The following is a 24,694-nucleotide window of genomic DNA, read 5'->3' as shown; positions in this document are numbered from 1 at the left end:
TACTCAGTGGTGCCTGACCAGGTCAGGGGCGCCACATAACCTCATATGTGCAGTTAAATAGCTTTTAGAGACCTTTCAGGTACTGCTTAAATAAACTGTGGTCAGTAATAATGATGATTGAAGAGCAGCCAGCCTCAAAACAAATAGCAGTGTTGTTTATGAGAGTAGGTTTAAATAGACGGGATGAATAATGTAGACATCATACAATCACAGCAGCTTCTAGAAGTCGCCTAAGTAATGTAAGTGATCACTGCAGCCCAATAATTAATAATGATTTTTCATTTTGTTAAAAGGGTAATGGAGAGGCTAAGAGAAAAATTGCCTTTCTGACATTACTCTAATCGATTTAGTGCTTGCTATTACTGACAATCACTTAGACTTGCGTAGGGCCAAACCCAGAGACATTATATTAGCTGCTCCAATGAAAGATGTGGGAAGCCTGAATTCCAGGAAGCTGCACACCATGCCTTATTCTTCAATACGCCTAGTTAGACAAATACTACTCCAGATAGAGAGAAGCCAGGACATGAATGACTTCTCTTTAAATCTCCAAGAAGCTGCCACCCAAGGAGCTGCCGCTGAAGCCATTAAAGCTCCACACCTCAGAGCTCCATCTCCAGAGAGCAGAAGTAAGGTGAGTTAGGGGAGAGGGCGGAGTGGTGCGTGTGATCATCATTCTGGGGCCCATACAGGCACTCCTCAATTATCAACATATTGGCTGTTCTATGCTGCCTTGAGTTACTCGCTGATGCTTATTGCACCAAATTCATCAAACTGGCACATGCGTTCATGAAGTTGGTGCATAGTCAGAACAGGGCTTCTCTCCTGTCATTAGCCATTTTTTGCAACTTTTTGAGCAAAAGTCATTTTCAAAATATTAACAATGGAAATTCCTTAGCTATTTTTGTAAATTTGCATAAAATGTATGAAACAACATTGTTAATGAAAGAGACAATAAAGCTGAAAAAAATAGGAATGCAAAAAAGCACATATTAAATTAAAGATTTAAAAAGGCACAAATGGAATAATGATTTGGGTGCAAGCGTAGGCACAAAACCAGAAAGTTTCATATTGTCAAACTCCTTTTTAATTATGCCTTTAAAAATATTTTATTACAAACAATTAAAAATAAACTTTACATAAAAGCATTTTAGTTTATCAAAGGACTGCTAACAATAAGGATAGATTACGCCACACAAGAATAGAAAATATCTGCACAGAGTTCAAAGAATATAATCACCATTAATTAATTACATTAAATATTGAAAAAACGCATTTATAGAATTAAATAAAGATATATAAATTAATAAAATTATTCTAAGGCTACATAGAACTTATCTTCCTTACATAAGTGCTTCCTACAAACTATGTTAAAGTTCATGTGGCTGAAGATAAAAACCTGTGCAACTTTTTCTGGAGAACTGCAAATCCAAGAAAAATGCTTCTTGAACATGTAAAAAACCTCATTGCAGGTAAGTTACTGTGCCATTATAGGGGAGAAGTGCATTTAGCTGCTTGTGTGACGTATACAGTGAAGTCACGGTGGATTATAGTTAGGCAAATACAACATGCACAAAGTCCTTATGTTTCAAACAAACATATGTATAAGAGAACTGTGGAGAAAAAGTGCAAATAGGGTCTTACCCCAATATATACGGGGTTAAATGCAAGCAGAATTACTCACCAACTGGAGTTGTGAAAGTCACAACTCCTATAAGTGCATGGAATCCAGGTCACGGCAGCAGCACCCCACAGGCAGATAACAGAGAAAATTAGAGACGGGCTTTTCATACCGCGCCAATGACCACTGATGAAAGTTGTAAGATTAATGTCACTTTATTCCAGGTCTACGCGTTTCAGGAGTCTCTGCTCCCTTCCTCAGGACAAACAGGCACAAGGAACATCAAATTGATTGTAGTATCAGTTTTTCTCTGGATGAGAGCCGGTTGTTGAAATAATCCATCTTTAAAGAGAGGACCCTCTGCTGCTGGTTCCACAGAAAAGAGAAGCTGGTCACGCCAGATCCAATTAGGCTCATAGAATAAGAAAACTTTGTGCAGCCATGTGGAGCGTCCCTGCACTCTGGCAAACTTTGGCCTAATGTGTCCTTGCACTCTGGCAAACTTTGGCCTAATGTCACATTAGGCCAAAGTTTGCCAGAATGCAGGGATACTCCACATGGCTCCACAAAGTTCTCTTATTCGCTGAGCCTTATTGGATCTGGCGTGACCAGCTTCTCTTTTCTGTGGAACCAGCAGCAGAGGGTCCTCTCTTTAAAAATGGATTATTTCAACAACCGTCTCTCATCCAGAGAAAAACTGATACTACAAACAATTTGATGTTCCTTGTGCCTGTTTGTCCTGAGGAAGGGAGCAGAGACTCCTGAAATGCGTAGACCTGGAATAAAGTGACATTAATCTTACAACTTTCATCAGTGGTCATTGGCGCGGTATGAAAAGCCTGTCTCTATTTTTCTCTTAAACAAACATATGTGTCAGTGCATAAGTATAGCCACATCATAACATGTTCTCACTTGTCTGAGTGCCGTAATCAGTGGAGAACCCCCCGCCTTGACATATGTTTCAACATCTTCCTCAAGAGGCGTGTTTCGCTCTGAGAAAAACTGATCCCACTCTGATCAAACTATGATCAGAATCTGATCAGCATAATCAAATCATTTTTTTTCAGATCTGGACAAAATGATCATGTGCACCTATCCTATTAGTGACATTGATAACATATGCGCAAAAGTTCCCATGGGCCAATGGGACCAGCCAAAACAGTTCTACCTATAAAGCCCCCTTCACACATGCGTATAAAATACATATATGAAAAACCAGTAGTTAATTTAATTTTTTATTTTTTATTAATTTTATATAGCGCTATTAATTCCATAGCGCTTTACATACATTGGTAATACTGTCCCAATTAGGGCTCACAATCTAGAGTCCCTATCTGTATGTCTTTGGAGTGTGGGAGGAAACCCACGTAAACATGGGGAGAACATACAAACTCCTTGCAGATGGTGTCCTTGGTGGGATTTGAACCCAGGACCCCAGCGCTGCAAGACTGCAGTGCTAACCACTGAGCCACCGTGTCGGTATCATCTGTGTGCTATCCATGTTTTTCCAGTATGGCTAAATAAGTAAAGATATATAAAGCTACTTCTGTATGTTCCATGTTCAACATCTGTGTGCTGTACATTTTTCACAGACCCATAGACTTTTATCGACCATTGTCATACTTGCTGCTGGAAAAAGTCAAATCTCCATATTGTTCTGTGAAAACATGGATATGTGTGTAGTGTCATAGGTTATAATGTTTACATGTGACATCCATAGAAAAAATAGATGTTACACGTACCGTAAACACGGACATGTGAAGGAGGCCTAAGGTTGTGTAGAATATGGATAGCAGAGCGTCTCAGGAGTCAGCACTGTTGCTTCGCAGCACTAGGATCCTGTGTTCAATTCCCTCCCAAGACAACATCTGTAAGGAGTTACCATTCTTTGCGTAGGTTTCCTGTGGATACTCCGATTTCCTTTCACACTCCAAAGACTTAAGGTCCAGTCACACTAAACAACTTACCAGCGATCCCAACAACGATCGGGATCGCTGGTAAGTTGCTAGGAGGTTGCTGGTGAGATGTCACACTGCGACGCTCCAGCGATCCCACCAGCAACCTGACCTGGCAGGGATCGCTGGAGCGTCGCTACACGAGTTGCTGGTGAGCTCACCAGCAACCAGTGACCAGCCCCCAGAGCCGCGTGGAAGATGCTGCGCTTGGTAACTAAGGTAAATATCGGGTAACCAACCCGATATTTACCTTGGTTACCAGCGCACGCAGCTACACGTGCAGAGAGCAGGGAGCAGCGCACACTGAGCGCTGGCTACCTGCTCTCCTAGTTACAGTACACATCGCGTTAATTACCCGTTGTGTGCTGCAGCTAAATGTGCACAGAGCAGGGAGCAGCGCACAATGCTTAGCGCTGGCTCCCTGCTCTCCTAGCTACAGCACACATCGGGTTAATTAACCCGATGTGTCCTGCAGCTACATGTGCACAGAGCAGGAGCCGGCACTGACAGGGAGAGCGGCGAGGCTGGTAACAAAGGTAAATATCGGGTAACCAAGGACAGGGCTTCTTGGTTACCCGATGTTTACTGTGGTTACTAGCCTCCGCAGAAGCCGGCTCCTGCTGCCTGCACATTTAGTTGTTGCTGTCTCGCTATCACACACAGCGATGTGTGCTTTACAGCGGGACAGCAACAACTAAAAAATGGCCCAGGACATTCAGCAACAACCAACGACCTCACAGCAGGGGCCAGGTTGTTGCTGGATGTCAAACACAGCGACATCACTAGCATCATCGCTGCTACGTCACAAAAGTTGTTCGTTAGCAGCGATGTTGCTAGCGATGTTGCTTAGTGTGACGGGGCCTTTACTGACTGACAGGTAACTTAGAATGTGAGCTTTGCGGGGACAGAGATGGATGAAGTCTGTAAAGCGCTGTGAACTATAAATAGTCAATAAATAGGTCTATGTACCATTCCAGGGAGAAACTGAAATATGTGGAAGCCTAGAACATGGGATAATACATCCCTACTTGTTGGTAATATGCAGTTATTCAGCAATTGGTACATTTTTAAAACAAAAGTTGACTAAATTATGCTGTAAATTGCGCAAAAATGTGAAGTGCCAAAGCATTTTATAGAAGTATCAGAATGAGGGAGCCAGCACAATTTCTAAACTGTACTTATTAATAATGGAGATTTTTGGCAAAACATTGCAATATTTTGAGCTACCCCGCCACGTCAAGGGGCAGTCCTACACTAATATTTTATTTTATCTGAAGGATGCCATGCGGCCTCACACATTTAAAAGCAGAACTATTTGAAACAGCACCTACCTGATGCTTTACATTCCCGTACCTGTGACTAAAGGTCCAGTCACACTAAGCAACTTACCAGCGATCCCAACAACGATAGGGATCGCTGGTAAGTTGCTAGGAGGTTGCTGGTGAGATGTCACACTGCGACGCTCCAGCGATCCCACCAGCAACCTGACCTGGCAGGGATCGCTGGAGCGTCGCAACACGAGTTGCTGGTGAGCTCACCAGCAACCAGTGACCAGCCCCCAGCGCCGCGTGGAAGATGCTGCGCTTGGTAACTAAGGTAAATATCGGGTAACCAACCCGATATTTACCTTGGTTACCAGCGCACGCAGCTACATGTGCAGAGAGCAGGGAGCAGCGCACACTGAGCGCTGGCTCCCTGCTCTCCTAGTTACAGCACACATCGGGTTAATTTTTTCTTTGCTGAACGTTTTTCCCACTTTTAATTTATAAAGCAATAAGGTACATCGTAACCAAGTATTTTATCCATTGTTTCAACAAAGGATAAATCCATAAAGTATCATGTAGTAATCCACATAGATATAAAATTCCAGATCGTTGATTGTGCATGAACACAGGCTACTGCGATAGCTTCTGATATCTATGGGGTATCATTTCTCATTGTGGAGAGTGACATGACTAGTATGCTTCTGTGCAGCTTATTAGCCATGCAATGCTCCTCTGGGAAAATTAAAGACGCAAATTGCCTCTTTAGAGCAGAAGACGACTTGAACTCTAGTGTCACCTATTGTAAGTAGCAATCCTAAAAGTCAATATCAAACCTTTAATGAGCCTTATCTTATGTTGTGGGATAAAAGCCAAATGATGATTTGAATTTACAGGCACAGTGTTTCAGGGTATTATGCCTCATCTGTGCAAAGTATATCTAATTTGGCTATATGAGAGGCTTATAACTGGCATCTAAGAGGTAACGTTTCTCCTTGTGGAGATAATAATTTTTCTACTGACTAACACGGTACCAAAACCTTTTCCGAGAATGACATGCCTGGAATGTCTATCTGAGGAGGCTTATGAGCAGGGCCGGCGTCAGCACGCGGCATACCTGGGCAAATGCCGGGGCCCTGGAGAGCCGGGGGGGCCCACTCGGCCTCGTCAGTTCTGGTGCCCCTTGGCCGGGGCCCCCTCGCCTTAGTTCTGCTGCCCCCGGGCCGAGTTCCGCAGTCCTCGGCAGGAATCTGCAGCGCCGTCCCTTTAAGGCGCGCAGACTTCCTGGTTTGAACTTCATCTGTGGGCGGAGCTACCGACCGGCCTGCTCAGTCCCACAGATGAAGGAGTTGCAGTGCCAGCCAGCGACCCCCAGCACAGCTCTTCTCTCCGGCGCTGTGTGGGCCCCCTCTCCGGCGCTGTGTGGGCCCCCTCTCCGGCGCTGTGTGGGCCCCCTCTCCGGCGCTGTGTGGGCCCCCTCTCCGGCGCTGTGTGGGCCCCCTCTCCGGCGCTGTGTGGGCCCCCTCTCCGGCGCTGTGTGGGCCCCCTCTCCACCGTGACCTGAGAGGTATGTGCCCTCCCCGCCCCCGATTTATAGGCCCTGGGGAGCTGTATGGGCTTCTCCCCCCTTAGGTGTATGCCCTGCCCCCCGGTGCTGTATGTGCTGGCCCCTGGAGCTGTGTGTGTGGGCCCCACAGAGCTACGTGTGTGTCTGTATGTATGTAGCAGAGCTATGTGTGTATGTATGTAGCAGAGCTATGTATGTATGTAGCAGAGCTATATGTGTATGTATGTAGCAGATTCATGTATGTATGTAGCAGAGCTATGTGTGTATGTATGTAGCAGATTCATGTATGTATGTAGCAGAGCTATGTGTGTATGTATGTATGTAGCAGATTCATGTATGTATGTAGCAGAGCTATGTATGTAGCAGAGCTATGTGTGTATGTATGTAGCAGAGCTATGTGTGTATGTATGTAGCAGAGCTATGTGTGTATGTATGCAGCAGAGCTATGTGTGTATGTATGTAGCAGAGCTATGTGTGTATGTATGCAGCAGAGCTATGTCTATGTATGTAGCAGAGCTATGTGTGTATGTATGTAGCAGATTCATGTATGTATGTAGCAGAGCTATGTATGTAGCAGAGCTATGTATGTAGCAGAGCTATGTATGTATGTAGCAGAGCTATGTGTGTATGTATGTAGCAGAGCTATGTGTGTATGTATGTAGCAGAGCTATGTGTGTATGTATGTAGCAGAGCTATGTGTGTATGTATGTAGCAGATTCATGTATGTATGTAGCAGAGCTATGTGTATGTATGTATGTAGCAGAGCTATGTATGTAGCAGAGCTATGTGTGTATGTATGCAGCAGAGCTATGTGTGTATGTATGTAGCAGAGCTATGTGTGTATGTATGTAGCAGAGCTATGTGTGTATGTATGTAGCAGATTCATGTATGTATGTAGCAGAGCTATGTGTATGTATGTATGTAGCAGAGCTATGTATGTAGCAGAGCTATGTGTGTATGTATGCAGCAGAGCTATGTGTGTATGTATGTAGCAGAGCTATGTGTGTATGTATGTAGCAGAGCTATGTGTGTATGTATGTAGCAGATTCATGTATGTATGTAGCAGAGCTATGTATGTAGCAGAGCTATGTGTGTATGTATCCAGCAGAGCTGTGTGTGTATGTAGCAGAGCTATGAGTGTATGTAGCAGAGCTATGTGTGTATGTATCCAGCAGAGCTGTGTATGTATGTAGCAGAGCTATGTGTGTATGTATGTAGCAGAGCTATGTGTGTATGTATCCAGCAGAGCTGTGTGTGTCTGTATGTATGTATCTAGCAGAGTTGTGTTGTGTGTGTCTGTATGCATGTATGATGTGTATCTATGTATGTCAGTGTATATGACTGTATAGATATGTCAGTTCTATACGTATTTTTGTGAGTTTGTCTTTAAATATGTATATGTATGTGTACGTATGTGTGTGTCTATGTGTGGATGGGGCCCACCGGGACTCTTCCGCCCAGGGCCCACAAAAACCTGGAGCCGGCCCTGCTTATGAGTCAAGCAATGCTCCTCTGGGAAATTAAATATGCAACTTGCTTCTTCAGAGAGGAAGAGAACTTGAACTATAGCAGACATGTGTGGCTCACTGACAGCTTGATCTAATGCGCTTCGGCGGGGATCGCACATTCCCTGCTGTCATTGGTGGCTCCTTGACATGATCACGGGGCGCCAATGCGTTGGCATTGCAGTGCAGGGTCAGCTGATGACGCCTGTCACTGCCATGATGTGTTTTCTGTGAATGCACTCATAGTAAAGCTATGTGTGCACACTGTGTTTTTTTACGCTGCGCTTGTGCGTTTTTGGCCGCTAAAAACGCACAAAAAAGCATAAAAACGCACCCGCGGCAAAAATGCACAAAAAACGCACCGGTAAAAACGAGTTTTGGTGCGTTGTTGGCTGCGTTTTGCTGCGTTTTTTTATCTCTGTGTTTTTCTGCGTTTTTCCAATACATTGCAAGGGGGAAAAACGTACAAACTCATAGACTGTGCTGGGGAAGCAAAGTCATGCACTTATGAGCCCTAAAACGCACCCGAACAACGCGCAAAAAATGCAGCGAAAAACGCACTGTGCACACATAGCCTAACACAGCATTTCTACAAATAAAACATCAGAGTCCAAACACTTCGTGATGACATCACTACGCTGGGTTTGTGTTAGTTTGTGTCTAACAAAACATCGAGTGAGGGCAGCAAAAAGTGATGTGTAGATGTTGGAATCGCCTTTTGGGGTGAGCTTAGATCATTGTCAGCTTATTGCCATAGGTGAGTGGATCAGTGATTGTGGGAAGTGAAGTTCCCCTTTACTGTATCATCTGAGGCATTAGTGTTCAGGACATGCACCCATGCAGCATACCACACCCTATATATGTAGAAATGTGCTGTCTGGTTCCTTTAAAGAAGATTGGATTTTCTATGCTGTTTTGTGCGCTTCAAGGGTCATAATTACTGTATTAAATGATAGTTAGAATTGCCTATCTCTTTGTTTTTCTAAACTACTAAATCATTCACCAAAAAACACATTTTTTACAGACATATTGGTAAACTAGCAATGGATAGTATATGAATTGGGGGCCAAAGAGTGCCGCCTTTGCACCTCATTAATTCATAGCGTATAATTTGTGTCCAAGAAACTAGTTGTGCACCCTTTGTGCCCAACACAGAACTCCAATACAATAACTGACCTCAAACAGTAATAGTTACCTTTTTTGTATTCCACGTTATAATAGAGAATTGTCTCCTTTTGTGCCCTTCAAAGGAATAACAACCAAATGTAGTGGCACCACAGTCCCCCCAACCCCCCCCCCCCCCCATAAAAAATCCTATTTCTATTCTTATAATGAACAGAACAACACAGGCTTGTCCTGTGCTTTTGTCAGTCGGGCACAAGCAGCTTGGTGATGGAAGTGCAGTGTGCCACCTGTGAGGAGGTCATAGTGCTTTGCGAGGCTGCATGCCTACAGCGCCATGTGGTCTGAGCATGACATTCCAGAGAAGATTTATTTGTGAATATTAATGTGTGCCGTTATAGGGCAAATATTACAAATTACAGTCTCTCCAAAACTGATAAAATCGGAAACTGGGTAAAGTTATAGCTGGGATGATTTAAGAAAGAAAGGGGGTTGGACCCGATGGCCCTTGAGGTCCCTTCCAACTCTACCATTCTATGATTCTATGAATTAGCAAATAATATTTTTGGCCTTTTATACCATATTTTTTTCATTTTTAATTGAATTTTAAACTTTATAAACGGAATGAATTTAACAACAAACTCAAATACCCCCTCAAAAAAAAACAAATGAAGCAATTAAAAAAGCCCAAACCCCAGCTCCCTTCTCAACCATGAAAACAAGCAACTTTGCAATTTTCCTTCTATTAACTACTTCAGAACCATCCTCTGACTTTAGACATACAGCAGGTCCCATTCCTACACTGCAGTGAGGTTGTAAATATAGTATCGCAGCTACTCATGATTGCTTGACAGTTCCAGGAGGGATTTGTCCGGTCGTTGATTCCTGTATTACTCCTAATTACCCCTACCCTGTATAAATAATACACGGACACTGCTTATGAATTGGTTAAAATCGGCCACAGCAGCCCTTTATTGCATATTGTTTACACACGAACACAAGGGGGCGCCATCTAACGGGCGTCCCCAACATTTAACAATAGGTAATACCATAATAATACAGTATGTAGTACAATACTGGGTAGGCCCGGTCCAGAAACCACCTTCCACCACTAAAACATGATCCCTGGCCGCGACACACACACCGGGCCGGAAATGAGGTATTAATCACCTACGGATCAATACCCCAACCTTGCAGGACCCCATGCCTGCAAGATCCCTGTAACCGGAGCCACTATATCCTACCAGTGACTCTCCAATCAAATAACATTATCCTTTAAACCGCCTCTGGACCAGACCTAACCCCGCCAAAAGTCCGGTCCAGAAGCCATACACCCCCATCGGAACACAATCCCTGGCCGCAACACACCGACCCAGAGATACGAGGAATTAATCACCTACGGATCAATACCCCAACCTTGCAGGACCCCATGCCTGCAAGATCCCCTGTAACCAGAGCCACCATAACCTACAAGTGACTCTCCAATCAAATAACATTGTTCGTTAAACTGTTTCTGAACCAGACCCACCCTGCTGTAGGTCCAGTCTATAAACCATAGTCTACCACCATACACACGATCCCTGGCCGCAACACACCGACCCAGAGATAAGAGGCATTAATCACCTACGGACCAATACCCCCACCTTGCAGAACCCCATGCATGCAAGATCCCTGTAACTGGAGCCACCATATCCTACATGGTACTCTCCAATCAAATAACCTTGTTCGTTAAACAGCATCTGAACCAGATCCACCCTGCTATAGGTCCAGTCCAGAGCCATATTCCACCACCATAAACACGATCCCCGGCCGCAACACACCGACCCAGAGATAAGAGGCATTAATCACCTACGGATTAAAACCCAAGAGCCTAACAATAAATGAGACTCAAAACCGTAACGCCAATTACCGACTTTAAACTAACAATATCCCCCAGCCGCAGCCCAGATATAAGAGGTATTGATCACCCACGGACCAAACCCTCCATACCATGCATAGCTCCAAGCCTGCTCACCATTACCTGTCACCAGAGTCACTATACCCAACCTGTGACTCTCGGCAACCACCAACACTGTAACCTAAACCTTTGGCCACAACACTGACACATCTAAGAGGCATTGAACACCAAAAGAGCAATCTTCCACCCTGCAGAGACCTTGTCCCTGCAAGCTACGAGTAACCACAATCACTGAACTTACCCAGTGGCACACCATCCAACCACCAGTAACCATTAGGCTATGTGCCCACGCTGCGGAAAATGCGCGGATTTTGCCGCGGATTTTTCTCGGAAATTCCGCGGATTTTTTAAAAATCTGCAGCACAGCTACTCCCCAGCCATTTCTATGGCATTTGGGAACTGAGGTGCCCACGCTGCGGATTTTTCCACAGCGGAAATAATGCGGATTTCCCTGCGGAAAAATCAGCAGCATGTCAATTATTCTTGCGGATTTCTCCGCAGGGTCCCATATACTTACCTGCCTTGATAGCAGACACCCGAGTCACTTTCTCCGTCCGGTGTACAGCAGCGCGGTGGATCCAGGTACAGGAAGGAAGAGGTGGGCGAGGCCTGCACGAGCTCCGGTCATGTGACAGCCAGAGCTAGTTCAGGCCCGCCCACCTTTCTCCTGCACAGTGCAGCAGACGATGACAAAGTGACACGGCCACTGGAAAGCGAGGTGCTGCATGATAGAGGTAAGTAATATGAACGCCCCGATCGCTGCAGCACTTGTTCTGCATTGAGGATGCAGTGCCAAAGCCATGGTACTGTATCCTCAATGCAGAATGCCCACACCATATCCGCAGGACATTCCGCAGCATGGAAACAGAAAAAAGTTGTGGTGCGGTTTCCTGGGAGCTCCTGCGGAATGTCCTGCGGATATATCGGCAGGACACTGTCCCCATGGGCACATAGCCTTAGAGCTCCTCTGGATCAGACCTACCCCCGCTGCTGTGACAAAAAAGAGGAGGGGGGATAAACCCCATTATTAGTGTTGATCGTACACATATATAACATATACATACACAGATACTCCCACGTGATCTCCCATTTTGTTCACCCACTGACAAAATCCCAAAATGACAATATAACAACATAACCCACAAAGCAAGATTCACTTTTTTTTTTGTACAATAGCTCCTTTAAAATTTAAGAATTATACATGCATAAAAAACCCAACAACAATAACAGTACCAATCAGAAGGGAGGGTGGGTGGGAAGCTGTCGTCCAGGAAGTACAAGAGAAGGTAACTGACCCCCACCTCCTCCTATATACCCATGCAGCTCCTCCTTTTCCTCCTACCATACTCCCCTCCCTAACCAATCATCAACTTCTTCCACCTGCCTACAATAATATCACCATTTAATCCCATCATCTCCCTACCCTCCAGACTGTCATGTCACCCTTACATCCTATGGGTTCCATGGCTTTCTTAGCTGTGGGAACAGGGATCAATTTGTCAGACACAGTCAGGGTCTCCATAGAGAAGGCAGACACCGTTTATTACCATGTGTTGTGGAGCCCCAACGGTCTGGTTGCCACAACAGTGTTGCCCTCCTCAAAAGGGTTAATGCTGAGCCTGGAGGTAGCTGGGGAAATCCATTGGCCAGTAAGTACCATCATTCAAGACAGTTTCTCTCCCAGTCCAGCAGAGGGAGCTCTAAACCTGGAGTTCCAGGGAGCCTTCCTTAAGCCCTGACCTGGGGGAGGAGTTAGTCAGTCTATAAGGAGAGTTCAGAGAGACAAGGACTCGAGTAGTGTGGTGTGTGAGCTGGGAGCTGAGCCAGATTGCTCGGCCCAGGAAAACACATCCACAGAGAGGCAAAAAGGAGGAGAACATTGGGAGTGAAGTGCAGCCAGCCCCCTCCAACGTCATAGCTAAAGAAATTGAATATTGGAGTTCAGGGCCACTCGAGTACTCGAGTACCGGTGGTCGCATCCGGAGGACAAGAGGACTGCAGGTCTCTGTCCACCCCGCACCCGGACGTCCAGCTGCAAAGCCAGGGCTGGGAGCCCAGACAGAAAGAACGGCACCCTTGACAGTCCACGCAGCCCGCCATACGGGAGAGGTAACAAATCACCTCAGAGAGCAGCAGAACGGGTCTCAGTATATTGAAACAGTGTTACCTCGTTTACCCCAACAGAGCGTAGGGAGCAGGCCTCATTACTCACCTGGCCAGTGTGAGACCCCCGACTGCTTCCAGGCCACCGGATCGCCATTACCACCTGTAACAGGCTCCCTGGACTTCACTGGTTGGACAAGTAAAGGAGAAGGTAAAAGGAAATTACTGTCTGTGTCTGTTCCTTTCCACTGCCCTGTCGGCCCTGCACCTCGCCCACAAACACCATAGACTTCACCAAGCACCAAAGGTTGCCCCGGGGTGCCCGCTCTACCTGTGGAGAGCAAGAAACACCTTAGCTGTCATAACATCAGCCCCGGAGGTCCCTCCCAGCAGCTGCGGCTCTATAGCTGCAAATTACCACAGGTGGCGTCACGAATCTTATATGAACTTTAACACTATCATCACCCCCAATACCGCCACATTAACTGACCCCACCAGGGCCACTTAATAGGGCCCCGTCACCGCTGACTACCACGGACTAGTACGGCCCGACACCGAGTCACCTAAGGCCCTGGGGTGGGCGAGTCATGTGCCTTCTTGATCGCTGTATACAGTGCACTAAAGAAGCGCTGTGTATCCAGTAACAGGAAGCATTGATGGCGCTTCCTCATGCATACACAGCATTCATGTTATTGCCATGTATACAAAGGGAACAGGAGCAGCTACATCTTAGGCCCCCTTCACACGTGCGTGCCAATCACGTACGTGTTATGTGTTCTGTATTTCATGTCCGTGTTGCGTTTTTAACATCCGTTTTCTGGCTCCGTGTGCGTGTGTCATCCGTATGTCCGTATGAGATGTGCGTGTCCGTGTTTGTAGTACGTATGTAATCCGTATTCCATCCGTATGCCTTCTGTTTTGCTAGTACGTGTAGCTGGAGAAAATCATTTAATGAATGGGATAATATGTTGCTGGTCTGTTTAATTCAGTCACCCTCACTGTGTCCTTCAAGGTAAATTAGATTTCCTAGGGTCCTTTTCTAATCACATGTACCTGTTCCAAAATGATACAATCATTGCCATATTTGCAAAAAAACGTACACGGACCATACGGAGATGCATCCGTGTCACGTACGTGTGCTCACGGACCCATTGAGTTTAATGGGTGCATGTGTGCGTGTTCCGTGAGAAAAACGGACATGCTTCCGTATTTAACGCACCAAAAAATGTATCACGCACACGGACACACGCTCCGTATGGAAAAACGAAAGTGTAACTCAGTACATTGATTAACATTGGAGTACGTGTGCCCGTGTCTCTGGTACGTGCAGGAATGGACCTAACACGTACCGGAGACACATGCGTGTGAAGGGGGCCTTAGCTGCAGTTTCCCTATAACTAGATGAAATATACCAGGCACAAAGGCTTTAATTTCTTTAATACTTTAATGCCACCTTAAGGTCTTTTATGACCCTCTGGGGGGCATGATGTGTAATATGAAAACTAAATAAATATAACAGGTAAAAATTAAAAAAATAAAAAATAAATTAAAATTCCACTGTAAATTCAATTGCTGTCACTAGCCCATAAATAAAACGTGATCGCAATATGACAGTATTTGGTTGGAATCGGAAAAAAATTATTATACTAATTCTTTGTGTTCATAAAAAAATCGGGTAAAAAATATTTCCATTATTTTTCCACTGATATCACCCAATATCAGGTAAACAAAGCAAGAATATGATAGTGACAAAAATGAAGCAACTATTTTAAAATACAAGATTTATGCAAAAGCAGTATAAATTTATTGTTTATAAATAATTAGAAGGCACACAGTGCATGAAGTGAATTTTAAAACCATGCATACATATGACAGGACAGTGCGTTAGATCTATTTTCGTAATGGCGCTGGTAACAAAAAATGGTAGAGGCTAGTAATATATGTTGTTGGTCAAATACAATCAATATTAATGGTTGTTAATACAGGACCAATACATCAGTATTAGATAGTTACTTGCCCGGGAGTGTATCCCAAATTTTTTTAAAAAAATATATATAATACTGGCGTATAATGTAGAAAAAACGTCCTAAAAGACACAGTACACAGATCTTCAAATACAATTGATCACTGAACATAGGGTAATTATTCCCAACATATGAATAATGTGCACAAAAGGATCATCTAGTCAAAAGATTACATCACAAAGATTATCATTTTATAGACTCATATGGCACAGAAGACAATAATATGTCCCAATAAGTAGCACATATATCATCCACTTAGTGTAATTTTCATCTATACTTATATTACCCAAAATCAGGGATAATATGGCAGTCGTCTGGGGGTATATATCCTAGAATCTAAGATAAAAGCTAAATAAATGTTACATATGGTGCAGAATTATTCATAGGTCAGTATTTAATCATAGATTATATTCTCCACCATAATGTGATATATGTATACAAGCCATAACTGATTAAGCTACCACACAAAAGAGTATCATATGTCTCATTCTGAACATTAGTCATGCTCCAGACATCCTGGTAGTTAGCAATATTAGAAATAACCAATTGACATTATATACAAGCCTCATAGACGTAACATACCAACTGTAGCCATTAGATACTTAACACACTGCCCCGCACCTGACGCGTTTCGCAAGAGCTTCGTCTCAAGGTGCAGGGCAAGTGGCGCTGGTGTTATTTAAAGACCCATAGTGATAAAACACCTGTGTTTAATCGGCGCGCGTCACCTGGCCATCGCGTCGCCCACCTCCGTGTCCAGCGTCCCGGAAAACCCACTGCGCATGCTCGTACTGTGGGAATCCGATTGGACGCCAGGCAGGGAGGAGGCAAGGCAATGGGACATGGGAAGGGGGGAAAAAAAAAAGTGCACTGATGATAACCATTTCAAGTGAGGGCAACAGTGTGGGCAAAAATCATTACATGGCAGCACACTTTATAAATAAGAAATAGAACAGAATATTAACTGGGTTAATATAGTAGAGACATAACAGGAAGAGTTCCAACGTTATATAGTATTCAGAACAGGGCTGCCTTTTTTAATCTTCATTGAAATTTCACATATCAGCATGCTCCTCTTATAATGGATATTATAATCAGGCCAATGCTCGCACTGTGGGAATCCTATTGGACGCCAGGCAGGGAGGAGGCAAGGCAATGGAACAGGGGACACGCGCACACACAGTGCACTGATGATAACCATTTTAAGTGAGGGCAAAAGTGTGGGCAAAAATCATTACATGGCAGCACACTTTATAAATAAGAAATAGAACAGAGTATTGTCTTGTTTAATCCAGTAGAGACATAACAGGAAGAGTTCCAACGTTGTATAATATTCAGAGCAGGGCTGCCTTTTTAATCTTCATTGAAATTTCACATATAAGCATGCTCCATAATAATAATAGATATTATCATCAGACATAGCAGAAAAGTGCCATTCATAAGATGTCAAGGGTCAGAACAACAGCGTCACAGGCCTGTAATGAGCAACAAAAAAGGAAAAAAAGGGTGAAAAAGGTGAAAAAATAATAAAAATAAAAATAAAAAATTAGGAAGAAAGATTAAAAACACAATTTAAAAAGATGGCGGCAATGGTCAAGGGTCATACAGCAAACCAAATGCAATGTCAGTCAGCCCAAATCCAAAAACAAAGTTTTTGCGCGCGCGACGGATCTGCTCTACAGATAGTCTATTTGAAAAACAGGCTGTTGACCTAAAAAGACGTTTTTATTCTCGTCAGTACAGAGACAACTATGTCCAGCATGGATATCTAAGAGCTAGAGATACATCACGATCCGAGCTCCTCAAGAAAAATGAAAAAGCTAAAGACACCAAGGTGAGATACATCACACCATACCATGGGCAATGGTATGAAATGACTAAGATTTTTGAGAAATACTGGCCCATTCTACTTTCAGACCCTGATCTTGCATCTATCATTACATCAAAACCTGCGATAACCCCTAAAAAATAAAAAACAATTAAAGATCTGATAGTAAGGAGTCACTATATACCTCCCCCTAACAATCTTTTTGGCAATACTAGTAGGCAAAGATGGGGTACCTACCCATGTGGTGACTGCAGTGCATGTACACAAGTTGAACGATCAGGGGAGTTTTTTAACTCATCCAACACAGTCACATATAAAATAGTGCATTATATCAACTGCCGAACAACAGGGGTAGTGTATTGGGCCTTATGTCCCTGCGGGTTAATTTATGTTGGGCTGACTTCAAGAGAATTTAGGACCCGCATTATGGAGCATATTAGAGATGTGAGGAACGCAAGTAAAGCTACGAAACCTGAAGAAATTGAATCCTTAAAGAACATTCCCAAACATTTTAGGGAGGCCCATAATTGTAATTGGAGGCTCCTTAAATTTAGAGGAATAGACAGGATTCATTTGGGAGTGAGAGGTGGCAACTACAAGAAAGCCCTCGCACAAAAAGAAGCAAAATGGATTACCTTATTAGACACTGTTAAGCCTAAAGGATTGAATGACTTGGTTAGTTTTAAACCTTTTCTATAATCTCAGAGCTTGTGTTTTTGGATTTGGGCTGACTGACATTGCATTTGGTTTGCTGTATGACCCTTGACCATTGCCGCCATCTTTTTAAATTGTGTTTTTAATCTTTCTTCCTAATTTTTTTTTTTTATTTTTATTATTTTTTCACCTTTTTCACCCTTTTTTTCCTTTTATTGTTGCTCATTACAGGCCTGTGACGCTGTTGTTCTGACCCTTGACATCTTATGAATGGCACTTTTCTGCTATGTCTGATGATAATATCTATTATTATTATGGAGCATGCTTATATGTGAAATTTCAATGAAGATTAAAAAGGCAGCCCTGCTCTGAATATTATACAATGTTGGAACTCTTCCTGTTATGTCTCTACTGGATTAAACAAGACAATACTCTGTTCTATTTCTTATTTATAAAGTGTGCTGCCATGTAATGATTTTTGCCCACACTTTTGCCCTCACTTAAAATGGTTATCATCAGTGCACTGTGTGTGCGCGTGTCCCCTGTTCCATTGCCTTGCCTCCTCCCTGCCTGGCGTCCAATAGGATTCCCACAGTGCGAGCATTGGCCTGATTATAATATCCATTATAAGAGGAGCATGCTGATATGTGAAATTTCAATGAAGATTAAAAAAGGCAGCCCTGTTCTGAATACTATATAACGTTGGAACTCTTCCTGTTATGTCTCTACTATATTAACCCAGTTAATATTCTGTTCTATTTCTTATTTATAAAGTGTGCTGCCATGTAATGATTTTTGCCCACACTGTTGCCCTCACTTGAAATGGTTATCATCAGTGCACTGTGTGTGCGCGCGTCCCCTGTCCCATTGCCTTGCCTCCTCCCTGCCTAGCGTCCAATCGGATTCCCACAGTACGAGCATGCGCAGTGGGTTTTCCGGGACGCCGGACACGGAGGTGGGCGACGCGATGGCCAGGTGACGCGCGCCGATTAAACACAGGTGTTTTATCACTATGGGTCTTTAAATAACACCAGCGCCACTTGCCCTGCACCTTGAGACGAAGCTCTTGCGAAACGCGTCAGGTGCGGGGCAGTGTGTTAAGTATCTAATGGCTACAGCTGGTATGTTACGTCTATGAGGCTTGTATATAATGTCAATTGGTTATTTCTAATATTGCTAACTACCAGGATGTCTGGAGCATGACTAATGTTCAGAATGAGACATATGATACTCTTTTGTGTGGTAGCTTAATCAGTTATGGCTTGTATACATATATCACATTATGGTGGAGAATATAATCTATGATTAAATACTGACCTATGAATAATTCTGCACCATATGTAGCATTTCTTTAGCTTTTATCTTAGATTCTGGGATATATACCCCCAGACGACTGCCATATTATCCCTGATTTTGGGTAATATAAGTATAGATGAAAATTACACTAAGTGGATGATATATGTGCTACTTATTGGGACATATTATTGTCTTCTGTGCCATATGAGTCTATAAAATGATAATCTTTGTGATGTAATCTTTTGACTAGATGATCCTTTTGTGCACATTATTCATGTTGGGAATAATTACCCTATGTTCAGTGATCAATTGTATTTGAAGATCTGTGTACTGTGTCTTTTAGGACGTTTTTTCTACATTATACGCCAGTATTATATATATTTTTTTTAAAAAATTTGGGATACACTCCCGGGCAAGTAACTATCTAATACTGATGTATTGGTCCTGTATTAACAACCATTAATATTGATTGTATTTGACCAACAACATATATTACTAGCCTCTACCATTTTTTGTTACCAGCGCCATTACGAAAATAGATCTAACGCACTGTCCTGTCATATGTATGCATGGTTTTAAAATTCACTTCATGCACTGTGTGCCTTCTAATTATTTATAAACAATAAATTTATACTGCTTTTGCATAAATCTTGTCTATTTACTTTATTAGACTACATTACTAAGTACTAGCGGTCATTTATAGGATTATATTGTATTTTTGGGACCCTGGTTAATATGTTAACCTGTTAATATACATGATGGATCTGATGATTCATGGTCTGTTTTTCTTATTTTAAAATACATATCGACAAGTTGTATAAAAGTTGGAGCCGCTTTGGGCTTGATGAAGTTTATGGAATATAATTCGCATGAACAACTAAGCTACAGTTAAAGGGAATTTGTCACCAGCTTTTTGCCTCCTAATTGAAGAGCAGCATAATGTAGAGACAGAAGAGACCCTGATTCTAGCAGTGTTTCACTTACTGGGCTGCTTAGTGTAGTTTTGATAACAATCTCACAGTTAATCAGCAGTAGATTATCATTAGGACTACTTGGTGTGCTACCAGGTAGTCCAGCATATTCATGAGCTCTGTATAACTGCTAGATCTGCAGCAGAGAAAACATTGGTTTTATCAAAATAGCAGCAAACTGCTCAGTAAGTGACACATTGCTGGAATCAGGGTCTCTGTCTCTACAGTATGCTGCTGGGGGAGCATATGCATTAAGGGGGAGCAAAGACCTGTGACAAATTCCCTTTAACTGGATATATTAGCTATTTGTGACTGCTCTACTGGCCAGGTAGAAAACTGTAATATTTGGCTATTTGTGGCTAATCAAATAAAAATCAAACAAACAACCAAAATAATAAAAAAGCAGGAAATGCAGATTTGAAAATGTTCATTTACCATGTTTTAATTAAATTAGGTGGACAAGAAATCTATCATTTTTAAAAGCTTTTTTAGACATTCAACAAATGGAGCACTGTTCTGGAAAAGTATCTCCTTTCTTTATGCTGCTGATTTCATTGATCGCTTCATATATCACATACAACATTTGATTGTGCAGTAGTTATGCTTCTGTGCATAAGGGAATTTCAGAGGTATAGAAATCTCCTGGAGTTTCCATTTTTTTTATATTTCAGTGTCAGATCTACATTGAGAAGTGACTTTCTTTCAGCCCAGCAAGCATTGGAGCAATCTAGAAGGTCACAACTAGAGATGAGCGAACCGGTCGTGGTTTGGTTCGAGTTCGGTTCGTCGAACGTTCGTCGAACTGAACTCGAACTGCATAGGAAACAATGGCAGGCATTCACAAACACATAAAAACACCTAGAAAACACCCTCAAAGGTGTCCAAAAGGTGACAAACAACCCACAACACAAACACATGGGAAAGTGACAAGGACATATACTCATGCGAAAACAAAAGAGCTTGACAAGGAAAAAGAGGAGGAGACACAGATATAGGCATGGCACGCCCTTCTAAAATCATGTAAAACACCGCAAGGTGACTCCAAGCGGAGTCTCCCTTTTTTCCAAAAATTGGGCCCCACACACACCCACCCCTTCAGTGGCAGCAGTTGTGCCCCAGTTGTACACTTCACAGCTAGATTTGCATCAAGCACATTCAAAAATACGACATTCTTAACCGTCCCCAGGATGACACCAGGGTAGGTAGCAAAGTCTTTCCTGATCCCAGCTCTGTTCATCTTGGATCATTTTTAAAAACAATGTAAGCAAGGGTTACTCCAAGCGGAGTCTCCCTTTTTTCCAAAAATTGGGCCACACACACCCAACCCTTCAGTGGCAGCACTTGTGCCCTAGTTGTACACTTCACAGCTAGATTTGCATCAAGCACATTAAAAAATACGACATTCTTAACCGTCCCCAGGATGACACCGGGGTAGGTAGCAAAGTCTTTGCTGAACCATGACTTGTTCATCTTGGCTCCTTTTAAAAAACACAGCAAGCAAGGGTTACTCCAATTGGAGTCTCCCTTTTTTTTCCAAAAATTGTGCCCCACACACACCCACCCATTCAGTGGCAGCACTTGTGCCCTAGTTGTACACTTCACAGCTAGATTTGCATCAAGCACATTCAAAAATACGACATTCTTAACCGTCCCCAGGATGACACCGGGGTAGGTAGCAAAGTCTTTCCTGATCCCAGCTCTGTTCATCTTGGATCGTTTTTAAAAACAATGTAAGCAAGGGTTACTCCAAGCGGAGTCTCCCTTTTTTTCCAAAAATTGGGCCCCACACACACCCACCCCTTCAGTGGCAGCAGTTGTGCCCCAGTTGTACACTTCACAGCTAGATTTGCATCAAGCACATTCAAAAATACGACATTCTTAACCGTCCCCAGGATAACACCGGGGTAGGTAGCAAAGTCTTTCCTGATCCCAGCTCTGTTCATCTTGGATCATTTTTAAAAACAATGTAAGCAAGGGTTACTCCAAGCGGAGTCTCCCTTTTTTCCAAAAATTGGGCCACACACACCCAACCCTTCAGTGGCAGCACTTGTGCCCTAGTTGTACACTTCACAGCTAGATTTGCATCAAGCACATTAAAAAATACGACATTCTTAACCGTCCCCAGGATGACACCGGGGTAGGTAGCAAAGTCTTTGCTGAACCATGACTTGTTCATCTTGGCTCCTTTTAAAAAACACAGCAAGCAAGGGTTACTCCAATTGGAGTCTCCCTTTTTTTCCAAAAAATTGTGCCCCACACACACCCACCCATTCAGTGGCAGCACTTGTGCCCTAGTTGTACACTTCACAGCTAGATTTGCATCAAGCACATTCAAAAATACGACATTCTTAACCGTCCCCAGGATGACACCGGGGTAGGTAGCAAAGTCTTTCCTGATCCCAGCTCTGTTCATCTTGGATCATTTTTAAAAACAATGTAAGCAAGGGTTACTCCAAGCGGAGTCTCCCTTTTTTCCAAAAATTTAGCCCCACACAAACCCACCCCTTCAGTGGCAGCACTTGTGCCCTAGTTGTACACTTCACAGCTAGATTTGCATCAAGCACATTCAAAAATACGCCATACTTAACCGTCCCCATGATGACACCGGGGTAGGTAGCAAAGTCTTTCCTGATCCCAGCTCTGTTCATCTTGGATCATTTTTAAAAACAATGTAAGCAAGGGTTACTCCAAGCGGAGTCTCCCTTTTTTCCAAAAATTGGGCCACACAGACACCCCATCAGTGGCAGCACTTTTGCCCTAGTTGCAAACAGGATGTTTTGATTTGCATCAAGCACATTCCAAATCCACAAGCATTTACTCTCCCCAGGATGACACAGGGGTAGTAAATTCCTTGTGGATCCATGACTTGTTCATTTTGATGAACGTTAGTCTGTCCACATTGTCACTGGACAGACGCGTGCGCTTATCTGTCAGCACACACCCAGCAGCACTGAAGACACGTTCAGAGACAACGCTGGCAGCTGGACACGACAAAATCTCTAAGGCGTAAGTGGAGAGCTCTGGCCATTTTTCAAGATTTGAAGCCCAAAATGAGCAAGGCTCCATTTGCAAAGTCATGGCATCGATGTTCATTTGCAGATACTCCTGTATCATCCTCTCCAGCCGTTGACTATGTGTCAGACTTGTCTCTGGTGGCCTTGCAAAGGAGGGTCTAAAAAAATTATGAAAAGATTTCATAAAATTGCTGTTACCAGCACCAGATACGGTGCTACTGGTATGGGTAGACTGTTGAAGATGACGAGACCGTCCCATGTTTGTCAAGTTACAACTGGGAGATTCACTCCCTGCACCTGCACGGTTGTTTGGTGGAAAAGCCGAGCTAAGATCGAGTAACAGCTTCTGCTGATACTCCTGCATACGTGCGTCCCTTTCTATGGCTGGAATTATGTCACAAAATTTGGACTTGTACTGGGGATCTAATAGTGTGGCAAGCCAGTAGTCATCATCACTTCTAATTTTGACAATACGAGGGTCATGTTGGAGGTAGTGCAGCAAGAAAGCACTCATGTGTCTTGCGCAGCCATGCGGACCAAGTCCACGCTGTGTTTGTGGCATAGAGGTGCTAACCGTTCTTTCTTCCTCTGACATCTCCCCCCAACCTCTTTCAACTGAAATTTGACCAAGGTCTCCCTCATCCGCTGAGTCTTCCATGTCCATGGACAGTTCGTCCTCCATTTCTTCATGTTCTCCTGCACCTTCCTCAACATTTCGCCTGCTACCATGCGCCCTTGTTGATCCCTGTCCCCCATGGTCCCATGCCTGCCGCGTTGGTGATGATGAAGGTCTGGACCTTGGTGATGTTGTGTCTTGCGCATATGAATCCTCCTGTAGTTCCTCCCCTTCCTGTTGTCCCACCCCCCGACTCCGAATAGTGTTTAGCATGTGCTCCAGCATGTAAATGACTGGAATTGTCATGCTGATAATAGCATTGTCAGCGCTAAACATATTCGTCGCCATGTCGAAACTGTGCAGAAGGGTGCATAGGTCCTTGATCTGAGACCACTCCATCAGGGTGATCTGCCCCACCTCTGCATCTCGTTGGCCCAGGCTATGCGTCATGACGTATTGCACCAGGGCTCGGCGGTGCTGCCACAGTCGCTGTAACATGTGGAGAGTCGAATTCCAGCGTGTCGGCACATCGCATTTCAGGCGATGAACCGGCAGGCCGAAAGACTTCTGGAGCGATGCAAGTCGCTCAGCTGCGGCGGTTGATCGGCGGAAGTGAGCAGACAGTTTTCGTGCCCTGGTCAGAAGGCCATCTAGGCCAGGATAGTGTGTTAAAAATTGCTGGACAACAAGGTTCAACACGTGAGCCATACAAGGCACGTGTGTCACCTTGCCCAGGCGAAGGGCCGCACCCAGGTTTGCAGCATTGTCGCACATGGCCTTACCAGGCTGCAGGTTGAGTGGAGACAACCATTTATTAAACTCGGACCGCAGAGCTGACCACAACTCCTCAGCTGTGTCACTCCTATTCCCAAGACATGTCAAGCTAAAGACCGCCTGATGCCGTTGCTCTCTGCTGCCAGCATAGTAATGAGGGGTGCATGATTCCTTCTGCGCAGTGAGAACGCTGGTGGCCTGACCAGGCAGGCTTGGGGCGGAGGTGGAGGACACAGATGAGGTGGAGGAGGCAGAAGCAGTGGCGGAACTTGGACAGACAGAGGATTGACACACAAGTCGTGGGGACGGCAAGACTTGTGCAGCAGACCCTTCACCATCTATCACCATAGTTACCCAGTGCCCAGTCAGCGACATGTAACGTCCCTGTCCATGCTTACTGGTCCAAGTATCGGTGGTGAAATGCA

At 43.9% G+C, this 24,694-nt stretch overlaps 1 protein-coding gene across 3 annotated transcripts in view; it reads left to right on the top strand.

Annotated features, from left to right (window-relative positions):
* The first annotated feature begins 446 nt into the window (after positions 1-446).
* The window catches only part of GGT5 (gamma-glutamyltransferase 5), a 216,374-nt gene continuing 192,126 nt past the window's right edge, over positions 447-24,694 (top strand). The window contains exons 1-2 of one of the 3 annotated variants that reach the window (XM_075320889.1): positions 447-634; positions 13,174-13,303. The gene's annotated coding sequence lies outside the window, so the exon portion shown is untranslated. The remainder of the gene's footprint in view (positions 635-13,173; positions 13,304-24,694) is intronic. The other 2 variants (XM_075320900.1, XM_075320883.1) reach the window with 2 other exon arrangements.

This window comes from Anomaloglossus baeobatrachus, chromosome 1 (genome assembly GCF_048569485.1).
Source record: "Anomaloglossus baeobatrachus isolate aAnoBae1 chromosome 1, aAnoBae1.hap1, whole genome shotgun sequence".
Classification (NCBI taxonomy): Eukaryota; Metazoa; Chordata; class Amphibia; order Anura; family Aromobatidae; genus Anomaloglossus; species Anomaloglossus baeobatrachus.
Note: the sequence above shows the minus strand (reverse complement) of the source record. Positions and strands in the feature narration are given on the sequence as shown.